The sequence below is a fragment of the Nylanderia fulva genome, unplaced genomic scaffold (assembly GCF_048542155.1).
Source record: "Nylanderia fulva isolate GAGA-0341 unplaced genomic scaffold, ASM4854215v1 Scaffold16, whole genome shotgun sequence".
Classification (NCBI taxonomy): Eukaryota; Metazoa; Arthropoda; class Insecta; order Hymenoptera; family Formicidae; genus Nylanderia; species Nylanderia fulva.
Genome location: NW_028189835.1, coordinates 3,856,989 through 3,869,557, shown reverse-complemented (window position 1 = coordinate 3,869,557; position 12,569 = coordinate 3,856,989). Strand labels below are relative to the sequence as shown.

At 33.4% G+C, this 12,569-nt stretch overlaps 1 protein-coding gene across 2 annotated transcripts in view; it reads right to left on the bottom strand.

Annotated features, from left to right (window-relative positions):
* Positions 1 to 12,569, bottom strand: part of LOC114940415 (uncharacterized) — an 87,682-nt gene that overhangs the window by 72,332 nt on the left and 2,781 nt on the right. The gene's annotated exons all lie outside the window — the stretch shown is intronic.

Here is a 12,569-nt window from a genome sequence, read left to right as displayed (position 1 = left end):
ATAGATTCGAGATGACTTTTCATTTAACTGAGCACAAAAGCGGTGGACCGTACGCTCCGACAACGTTCGCGCCCACCCGCCGGCTTGTGCGGCCCACCAGGACAATGTCCTGTTCTTTCTCTGTCTGTGTCTGCCTTTCTTTTACTTTTTCTCTTTCTCTCTCTCTCTCTCTCTCTCTTTTACCTCCCGCGGGTCCACGTGGGACGATTTTCATGGACCATATCCCGGCGGCGTCGCGAAATATCGCTTTGTGAGCCACCGTTTGTCAGCCCAGCGAACCGTTCGGACGATAATTGTTATTGCGCGCTAATTTCCAGAATGTCACGAACTTCGAGGGTTGGATCCGCTGGGTAATAGGTTTATACGGACATTACGCCCCCTTCCATCCCTTTATTTGCGACGCTTATAGCCCTCGCGACGAATCGGTGACCGGTACGCTTTTTCGCGGTGATATTATCGCATAGAATTATGATTTAATTAGAACGATGAGGATGACAGGTTGTCCGATAATCAGAGTTTGAAACTTGAAACCGCTCCAATTTTCGTACGTTTCTCGATGAATCGAAAAATGAATGGAGACATATATACCAATCGTCGCTAATAAACACAGACATCAATCGCGTATGAGTAATTGACGTTACATCGAGATTTTTGTCAGTAAGCAAAAACATTGAGCTAATTTAAAAATATTTTTTAATCGCATTAATTCATTCACAGATTTTCTTTATCTCGTTATACTTGTAATTCTTTGCAATATAAAATATTTTAGGATATACTCACATGATACTTTTAGCATGCACGAGATCACCTGCCGACTAAAAGCAATGCGTAAAAGCAACTATTTCACTGCGGTTGTAACAAACGGTACGACGAACGAACATCGTTTGGAAATCGGATAAATCTCATATCGTTCCCATCGCAAAAAGCACTGAAGCTTTCAATTTCATCGAAGCGATTTCAAGCTAACGAATAAAAATAGATGGATCGGTGAATTCGTTTCGCTTTGATATTTAATCGTAAGAGACTTGTCGACTGTATAGATGAATTTTGATAGCATGTAAATGATGTACAGAGTGTTCTAAAACAATTTGCGAAACAAAATATTATACATATATTAATGATATTATAAAAATAATTGAAAAAAATGTAATATCATGAAAGTAAAATCATGAAAGTATTTACAATTTTTTATTTCAAAAATCAATTCTTAAGAGTTTAAAATTAGACAAGTATTTAAACGTAAATCTACGATTGCAATTTTAAACATTTATGTCTCAAATAATGCCATTGTTTGAAATAAAACAAAATCACAAATATTTTATTAAACCTAATTTTGTTTTTCGCGAATTCTAGTACACTCTGTATATAAATGTAACGCAAATATCGTACATTTAGTTATTTCTAGATTATAAATTTAAAAATAATTTAATGTTCACTGCTACGAAGCGCAACAGCGAAATCGATGGACGTTGTTTTTCAAAACATATCAAAATCGTATATATGTGTATAAATAATACATTTATTTAAACTTTAAATCTTACAATTAGACATGTTTTAAATATTTTATATCCATATAAAAAGAAATAGTCTTTACTTGTAAAATTGATTAATAGAAATATTTTATTATATAAATATTTCAAAATAAAATCTATACTTTTTATACCTGCATCTGTATTATACAGCAGTTTAAAATGAATCGCGAAGATAAATAAACAATCAATTTTACAAGTAAAGAATAACTAATTGAATAAATTGTTTATTACATAGTAATTTTGCTCGGAGTCTCTTCTCCCTTTTTTGTTTCCATTGTTTTTTCACGATACTCATTTGCGAAAACATTATTAATTACGATCAGACGGCACTTCTGACATTAATCACACGTGACGCGCACTATTATATTGCGATGAAAAAACAAATGCGATCCAATATTTAAAAATGATGTGCCAATTGCAGCCAACAGACTATATTTGTTTCAATTCATTCTTTCAATCGTGTTTTAAACTAATGATTAATGTAGTAATTGCAATGTCGAAGTAAATATGTCATTTTGATTATTAACAAAATGTCGCAAGTATAAAAAGAATCGACTTCGCATCGAACAATTTATAAAATTAATAAGTATGATTGTTATTAATTTCTTTTAAAATTTATCAACTGCATATCATAAATTCGATATTTGTATGTTGTTACATTCATCGAAACGTGTATTTCACAAAATTTATTCAATCGAAATCTGTCATGCGAACAGTCAACAAATCTAATTATATTTTCAAATATAAGCTGCTGATATTTATCTTTAATGTTAACTTGTATATTTCGGTTCACTGAAATTACGCGAAATAATAAAAATATCCAAAAATGCGAGTGTACACTATTTTATTAACAATAGACGTAGCATTACTACGACAAGTGATAGATGAATTTGACCGTGTAATTTTCGAGCGACAAGCGAATCACAGTTTTTATACACATTTGTTCTTTTAAAATATGGTAAAGTCACAACAGTACAATGAATAACAGAAGTGTTGTGCAAAATGCCGCGCAAACGCCACATTCCGCAGATTATAGTCCGTGTGCAATCGTAATTAACTACGTTTTCAGTGAATGCCACGAAGCAAAGTGAAGGATGAACGAGAGAGAAAGAGGAAACCCGAGGAAACATCGGGCAACCACCGCGAAGTGAGTAATTTATAATTTATTTAATTCATTATTATTACTTGTGAAATTAATTGCTCGTTTGTCTTTGCGGTAACAGTTCATTTTAAATTACATTGTAGTATAATATAGGAAATTACTACATTTTATTTCAAAATATTTAAATTTAATTTATAAATAAAATATTTATATCAATTAATTAATTTATTATAAATATATGTAAAATATTTAAAACATTGTGTTTAAGATATCGTATAAATTATGTTTATAAAAAAGATTTTATTAATATCTTTTTTTTTTAAGTATATTATTTTAAAAAATATATTTAAAAATAATGTTTTTTCCTAACTTGTGCAATAATTTTTTTATTAAATATCTATTTACAGACTTGATAAAAATTTAAATAATGTGTAATAATAAATTCCAAAAATATTCATTATTTTTCATATGTTTGATATATACGATATATAATTTGGATATATTTGTATTTTACAAATAATAATGCTGATCAACTTCACATTAAATTAATGTTTTTATAGTAAAAATTTTAATTAAATAAAAATTAAATAATTTTTTATTTAATAATTTAAATGTAATAGACTTACGAGAATTATTATATATATATATATATGTTTGTATGTACGATGCCCAAAATTTAAAAATTATTGTAGCAAAAAAGTTTTCGACAACAATTAAATAACAAAAGTATTTGCGATTTTTTATTTAAAGCAATAATTTTTGAAATCTAAGGATTTACAGCTGGTTAATCACAATTTCTATGCATATCTTGTGATTGGAGCTTTAAGTCCTTATATCTGAAAAACTATTGCATAGAATAAAAATCTCAAATATTGTATTGCTTTTTTCATAAACTCTCTCTTTCTGGCTATTATTATATTTTACCTCGCGATTTTTTGCACTCTGCATTATTACGCGGAATTGACAACAAGGGGGAGTAAATATTAAAAGATTTTAAAAAATCGTCGCTTCATACTGAAACATTTCGTGTCATTTGTTAATGTATGCACAAACGATAAATAATATTAAACTAAACAGTAAATTAAACGAAATGCATGAAGTCGCGTAAAAGGTTAAAATAGGTCAGGAAAATATTTACATTTGGCACATTACCGCGAGCGATGTATTTATCGATAAAATGCTGTTTGACGCGTTGTATTTGGTATCTTCAAGCCTTTATAAGTTTCCACGCAACTAAATAAATTTGTTTATGAAATATCAATAAACGATAATTTCTCGTTGTCGACTTATCGACAACGTTGGCGAACATTAACCATTCGCGAGCATCGGATCAAAGGATACTCGCTGCAAAGGACAATGGATCGTGTACGATCTCTATGGAGACTCTTCACAAAAGACGCTTTATGAAGCATTCGTACAAAGGGAAATGCTAATTATTAGCGTTCACTAATTTTGCAAATCTCACAAGCTTTGTCGGAATGTCAAGAGAAGAGAGAAGAACCGCACGCAATATGGATAGATATTACATCTCCGCAATTAATTATAGTTGAAAAGTAATTATTCTGATGAATAATCTGTCTTATCTCTCTGTGATATACCTATATATTATTAATCAATTATATTCTTGCATCATATGTCTCCCTTTCCTCTCTTTCTCTCTTAAAATTAGTCAATCCGTTTTTGAAAATTTAATTGTTTAATTAAAACACAATGTAATTCTATATTGCGTAACTGCTACTTTAGTATTTGCTCTTCTTTTATAAAATATGAATAAAATATAACATTGCAAAAATGTGCAATATAAATTCTACATACTTAAAATAATTCAAATGGAAAAATTTTACGAGTTAATGGATTTATACAGGTTATATGAAAAATACGAATAATAATGTTTGCAATTCTTAATTAAATAAACGTATTTTTAGAACATGTATTTTTATAAGGATAAAAGAGAAATAATATTTTATAATTTTATATAATGAAAGGCACATACAATACACCTACATATATAAATGAAAATCAGTGTATAAGCAAATTACTATTCTTCGATATTATTCTTAATCATAATGTGAAAATTATGTAGAGTATTTAATAATGTGCATAATTATACGTAAAAAAATAATATAAAATTTATATTTAAATCAATCTATAAAATTATCGAGAAGCTTTTTCTCTTGTTTAACTGCGAGTCTCCCCTAAAATTTCCCAAGTCCTCCAGGATAGATTATGACTTCCTGAGAAACGATTACGACTGTAACGTGCTTCATCCGCTTCGGCTTAAGGACCGCGTTTAAGAAAAAAAATCGGGATCATATCCCCCAAAACGGCCGGCGCAGACAGCGGAACAGCTGTCCTTGACATTGAACATACTGCGTTGCGCACGATGTTTCCGGTCAATAAAAGGAGCGCAGAGGCGCGAAGGCAGCTGTAACTTCTCGAAAAACTCTCGTCGGACTCTTACACCGTCATCAATATTTTTTCGCAGCGATGAGACATGCATCGCGACGACATTTTGACACTTGCCAGCTCGCGATACTTTGTCACGATTTATAGAATGAATCCTTCGACGAAGTGTCGACGACTTTCAATAGTTCAACATCGATTCTCGACACTTTTCTTATATTATCCCTTCTATTGAATCGTCGACGCGACGTTTGCTCGATAAGTTGTCAAAAATTATAATAAAATTTTTTGTTTAACGAGAATACCAATAATTTATGAGGTTTAAACGATTACAAAAATCTTTCTATTGATTAATGATTGGCGAAGAAAGCTAAAAAAGAATAGAGATTATGTTAGATATATATACATATATTTGTATATGTATATTAATTATGGTATTACGATACATGAATTATAATACTGTTCAAGGGAGAGAGAAAAAGAGAAAGAAAGAGGACGCAAAGGATCAATTTACTCGAAGTACTTATATAATCGCAAATGTATAATTTGGCATAATTTTAGATAATTCTTAATAAGTGCTTTAATTTTCATTTTCTTGAAAAATGTAATTTCTTAATAGTCTCAAATAACCTTTGACAAGATTGCTCCCTTATAAAATCATATCTCATGGCACAATATTTTAACGTACCTAATATTGTCGCAAATTTTACTGCAATGAATTGGACGAATATCTATTATAATAATTTTGAAAATTAATAATCAAAGAAAATCTCGCTTAAAAAGTTATTTCCCTGGAAATTACACGCAATGAAACGTAATAATCATGAAAATCATCGCAAAAGTTGCTCTCTCATAGTTTATTCTTGCAACAAAATCATTAATTGCACTAATTGTTAATCGCTACCGAATTACAATTTCGGTCGAGTTAATTTAATCGAACGAGTTAATTTAATTATGATCGCATGATTGACTTATATTATCGGCCGCTAACCTTATGAGATTCGTGAAATAAATTCCAGAACCGACGCGACACGACGATCGCGAAAGACGGTGTAATCAACGATCCAACGTCTCGGAATCGCGTGATCCGTGAGAAAAAGCACTTTCCTCTTCTCGGACCCGCTTTACGACACGTCCCAGGAAGTTTATCGCTCTATACTTCTGCGGAGAATATCTACGAAGTATATATCAAGGTTTCTCGCCGTGACGAGCCCGACTCGTCGACTCCGACTTCCCAAGATGCGGCAAGAGAAGAGATCCTCCTCCGCCGTTAAAGGATCAAATTCCTACCGACCAGAGTGTTTGCACAGGACGCCTCTACATCGGACCGATCCTGTTTTACTAATGGCTCACAATCAGTTTGAACCAGATCGAAAATATTGGCCTTAGCAAATAATATCTCGCTACTGGAAAAGAATATTACCGGATATACACTCGTCCTAAAATCCTCGAACGATGATATATTAAACTCGAAATACAAATTTAATAATTTGTTACGCGGTAACTTTATAAAATTTTGGCGAGTCGCTGCTGTAATTATTATTTGCAGTCACATTTCTCTTTATTGTCTTAAGTCAATCTTGAATCTCTCTTTTTTTCCCTCCCGAATATTGAAGCTATTACTGTGTATATTTTACTTCCATTAGAATTTAAGAAGAAGTCATTGATTTACTACGTTTGAAACGATGTTAACTTTCCACAGGAAGATCGATAAAATCTATCAAAGTCATTCGTGATTACGTTTCTCATTCAATTCATTAAAAAAAAAGATGTTTGGAAAAGTAATTGATTTTCTCTGCAGCCGGAGTACTTCATCGGAAAGTTGATCGTGTAATTTTCTCCAACGGAGATGGAAACGAGAAAAGTCGAAAGTTTTACAGTGAAATTTTCCAAAAATTTCATAATCTTTTTTTTCGCGCAGAACGATAAAATTTGATTGAAGGATTCCTTCGCGAGGTTCGACAAAAAAACGACATATTCGGAAATAATTATGATATTAAGAACGAGATTTCGTTATGGTATAACTTTTGAAACGCATATATGCAAATTTCATCTTAATCGATCCCAAGAATTATGAAAATACGATTGCGCATGTCTGAGAGAGTCGATGTAATAGACTTGTTACAGCGTGCACGATGCATAACATCCGCGTATACATCTATATGCACATACACGTGCGTCGTCATCATCGCCGGATATTAATGCGATAACTAATAACAAGATTCAGTCCCGGTTAGTTAATTCGTGTGCGTCGCATAGAGGCAGCAATATCCTCATGATTCCGCGCACGAAAGAGACCTTATGTAGGTCGAGACGACGCACAGAGCGAACTTTGATCGTCGCGTTACGCCAAGAATCATCGATAGAGAATCGAGACCGGATAATCTCTTTTCGAGTACGGAGAAGAGTACTCTCTTACACGTTGTTCCTCTCGAAGATTCGTTCTTTCTTGCCTTAGATTACGAGAGAATATTTCAAATTATAACGCTATGGTCTTTATATAACAATATTCGCGAATTTCGATTTTGAAATACGTTTCAACGATATATTGTTTCGATTCCAAAATATCTAAATTTAATAATCCATGAATTTAATAAAGTATATGTGTTTGGAAAATCTAAGTTTATCGACGTAACAAATGTATAACTATAGCTTATATGCGCTATTTGTATTCTGTACACGGAAAAAGAGCCAACATATAATTAAATTTTAGCTGTCCTATATATTAAAACCTAAAATTTAGTTATCATGCCTAAATTAGCTATAACAACTAATATTTTTTAGTTATAGTTTAATTATATAGCCAAAAAATATTAGTTAAGGCATGATAACTAAATTTCATTTATAATATATAGTAACAGCTAAAATTTAGTTATAATAACTAATTTTTTCCGTGACACAATTTTCATTTATTTAATGTTCTTGAAAAGAAAAAATTATTTTAAGCCGCGAGAAAATTGTGATTCGACCTACCATATATAACGCGAGGCGCGCATTTCATTAGCGGGTATCTGTAACGCAAAAATGATGTAGGATACATTCTTTCTTTGATCGAAAAAGATATTTTCAGCGCCGAATGTAAAATCGCCTCGGGAACCAGGCCAACCCTTGGTACCTACTAACGCGCACAGCCGCTCATTGTGTGTATAACACTTTTGTCAGAGTTTTCTCTCTTTCTCTTTTTTTTCTAAAAAATGCCTCGGGCGAGAAAGAATCGCTTCTTTCTCGCGCGATCGAAACGAGCGGAGTCGCGGAAGATGCGCGCTTTACACTGCTTTACATCGCGCCGCGTTACACTGTGTGGCCAACCGCCGATATATACGAAGAAACGGATAATCCCTTTTGTGCGAGCACGGTGAGTACGCGGAGAGCTTTCACCTCGAGGCGAGGCAGGTGCTCGTCTACCCGACGTATAGCACCTCTTTTCCACACGATGTGTGCTTCTCGTCTCGAGATACGAGGGGAAGATGCTCCTCCCGGTCGGTGACATTGTTGACCCTCTGCCACATGGCGCTTCGCACATGGTACTATTTCCCTACTCGCGTATATATATACGCTTTGTATATACCGTTTATTTTTATACACCTCGTGATAGATGAAATTCGGTAACTGGAGGAAGGAGCACCCGGGAGGAATGTGCACCCGGACAGATTGCCGGTTGACTCGCGAGATGCACCTGCACCCGATCGAGCCAAAGTGAATGTTGAAATTTTCAACGAGCTAACAGATTTTTTCTTCTCAGACCAGACTTGAATATCTGGCACATACGCGCGTGCAATAATTTATAATACTGTAACCTGATCATATACGATCGTAATATGAAAAAATGGTCGAGGCATTACAAAAATATCATATTTTTTTATAATAGGCAAATTGCATTTATTATTTTTATTGCATATACACAGAGAGAATTTTCTTTCAGAATTTGTCCTGAAAATCATGGTAATCGTAAGATAATGTGGTATTGGAAGAATTTTATAAGAGTTTCTCTATCTGATATTTACCACAGTAAAATAGTAAAATTTCTTATGTATATTTTTAGTTGTGCCCAATATATTACTCAGAGAAACTGTTATATAAAATGATTTTCCAATACCATATTGTCTCATAATTACCATGATTTTCAGGATAAAAAAAACTCTAAGAACAAATTCTCTTCGTATATAATTATTATATTCTCTTTTATAACTCTATCATTGGAAAGAAAGACAACGCAAGTATATTTATTACGGCGACAATGTGAATTATATAACCACTCTTTTCGATAACCTAGTGTAATAATACATCGTGACGTAAACTGTCATCACAACAAATTGCATCGCGAAAGGCTTGCGCGCGGGAACGAATCATAAAAGCGATTGCGGAGCGTGGCGTAAAAGTGCGACCCTCTTCTATCTCGGCGTAGTTTAATCAGAAAACTGCAGGGAAAACTCGCGGGGGACAAGTATCCAACTACCCTCTATTGCCTAGGATGTAGGGGCATTTAAGTAGATGGAGAGTATAGACCCCTGTCTACTCTCCATTTGTGTGTGCTTTCAGCCCGCGAGGGACCGCGTCGCCGATATATATCCCAATATTCCCCGTAACAATGATGAATCACTGCGGAGCAGTTTCTCTCTTGCGCAAGAAGTCGCACTTCCAATGCGCTCGGTATAAGGTTCTCTTCTTTCGCAGAGACGAGGTACGGGTTACACGAAGCCGCTTTAATTCGCGATATGTTTCTGCGTATCTCGCGCGGTTATGCAAACCTGACGTAAGCCGATGCCCGGACGTGAACACGAAGCTTCTTCGTCGACGAAGGAATTCCGAACCGATCCCTTTCGAGGGGAAGAAAGAGAGAGGGAGAAAAAGAAACGAAGAATGATGGCGAATTTATTTCATCGCGCCGCCAAACGATGTCGAATATGAGAAAGAAACGTCCCATATGTAGAGCGATTTAAGCATAACGAATAAAATTTTGCCAAAGAGAGAGAGAACGAGAGAAAAAGCTAAAAGCAAGGGAACGAGAGAGAGGGATGTGTCACGCGACTCTTCTTTTTACACGTGAAATGTGGGATGGCTTTATTTTTTTATAGTAATGGTTGCGGGGAATATAATGTGCGGAGTAACGTGCGCCCTTCATGGCCTTATATTTGCGTCCGGTGTAATATTAAAAAGCGCAGAAGCGCGTTTGTGTACTAACAAAATAGAGAGACAAGTTATCTCTTCTTGTTTAAATAAAACATGTTCGCTCCCTCAATTTTGGCAGGATCAATAAAATTCAAACTTACCATCCTCCTTTTCCATACCCTGCTGTTAATATTAAAAGCTAATAATGAATTATATATAATTTTAAGATTATTATAAAAGTCTTTAATTAAATTTGTGACATATAGATTTATCTCCCGATTATCAACATTTTGTAGTAATATTTTGCATCGATAAATTTGTATTCTTATAAATTCTTAACATTCCTATCTATTTATATATAGATATTGGAAGAAAAGATAATAAGGTTTAAACATTAAATATCTATGAGACAGGATATACGTCATAATGACGAATCAGTTCGGTGCCGAGCTTTGTCTGGTTGGTCTTATTAATAAATTTGCTTCCCAAGCGACGTACTATGAATCATTCGATAGGCAACTGGGGAGATTCTATTAGACTGATTGGTTTGCATCTCTCCATGGTTGAATCTACGCTGATACATCTTTGTACCAACCAAGCGCAAAATGCAACTGTCATCTTTGATATATTTGAACTATACTTGGAAAGAGTATACATGTGAAGAATGTGGAAATGATATATTAAGTCGTGCTTATACAAATTTTATCCGACATTCCTAGTTATATAACATATAATTTTCTTTTTCTAAGGTTATTTTTCAATTTATCAACAGCAAAATATTGCTAAATATAGCAATATAGTAATCAAGTTTTAAAAATGAGAAAAAAATAGTTGATAAGTTCTCGTTTCATCTACGTGAAAATATATTTTAAAAAATCTACTTTAATAATCTAAAAAAATCCAATCAAATGCAATTCAATAATCTATTTATGAAAGATATTATAATGCAATTGCATAAGGTTTGAGTGGTTCCGTGAAGGAGAATCCCGTGATGGAAAACAATCGATTAGCTTGCTCTGAATTCGCGGTATTCTCCTCAGGCGACCCGTATCAGTGCATAATCTGATTCAGTTAAGCACCTTGATAGCAATGACAGAAACGCGCATGCAACATTCTCCGATTGACCTAGTTCGAAAGTCGATCGCATAAATTCAGAAAAGATTTATCGTCGACACGATAATGAGAAGCATCATAAAGGAAATCTATAGAGATCAATGTGCGACTTAAATTTAAAAGAGATGTATATAAAAAAGATAATAATTAAAATATATTTAATTACGCGCACGTCGCGATTAAGTAATTCCTGACTTATTCATACATTATATAAAAGACATTTAATTTATACACATTTAATTAATATATAATTTTTTTCTCATCAATAATTCATTTTCAAAATATATTGCACCATTCTTGCTCAATGTCGTTTATTCTTTATCATGCTAGTTTTACATTCCTAGCATTTAATCTCCTTCTCCCTCTTTACTTTCATTAAACGTGCTCTCCAAATATGGCTAATCTGCGGACTTCCTCCTTTTTGCACCCTCGAAGGAATCAACCACAACAACTTAGCTTACGTTAAAAACGTACTACGCCCCGGATAGGATTAACGCGCCCTAATTTATTGACTCCCGCCACTAGAACGCGAACGAAATGGGGAGAACTCGAAACCCCCGCAGCTCGGAATTAACGGCGTTTTATAAGAGGGATGAGAAGGGAGAGTGACCCTTCGCAGGGGAGCCGCCACGAGTCGAAAGATGCATATTGCATGCTTGTAATCAAGTCTGACAAAATACCGCGCGCACGCAGTGGTCGGTCTTTCTGAATGATATATACATACAGAGTATTGCACACACGAGCCTCTTTTTCGGAACATGAGAGAATCATTGCGACAAAATGCCACAGATCAAGACAACAATTTCAGATATTATCTCAGTCAGTATTTTTCTTTGTGTACTGAAAAAAAAGTTAACTTGACTAAATCGTTTAATTAAATACTATTTTGTTAATTGAACATATATATATAGAATTATTTATATTAAATATAATATATTAAATCTAACACAAAACATATATATTTGACTGAAATGCTAATATATATGTTTCATTAACAAAATAGTAATTTAGTTGAACGATTTAATCAAGTTAACAATTTTTTTCTTAATGTGTAACAGAAACTATATATATCATAATCTAGAACAGCGCATTGTTTTAAATTATATCGCATTATATTTATTGATAATTATATAATTGATATCATATATATTAAATTATTGATTCATAGCGCATCGCAAGCTTAATATTTCGAGATCTGAATCATCGATCGTTTAAGCTGTGATACTTAAAATAGCAAGATGTAATATAAAAAATTTGTATAAATAATATACAGCTTCGGTTGGTAAGAAAATGATGCGAATAAATATAAA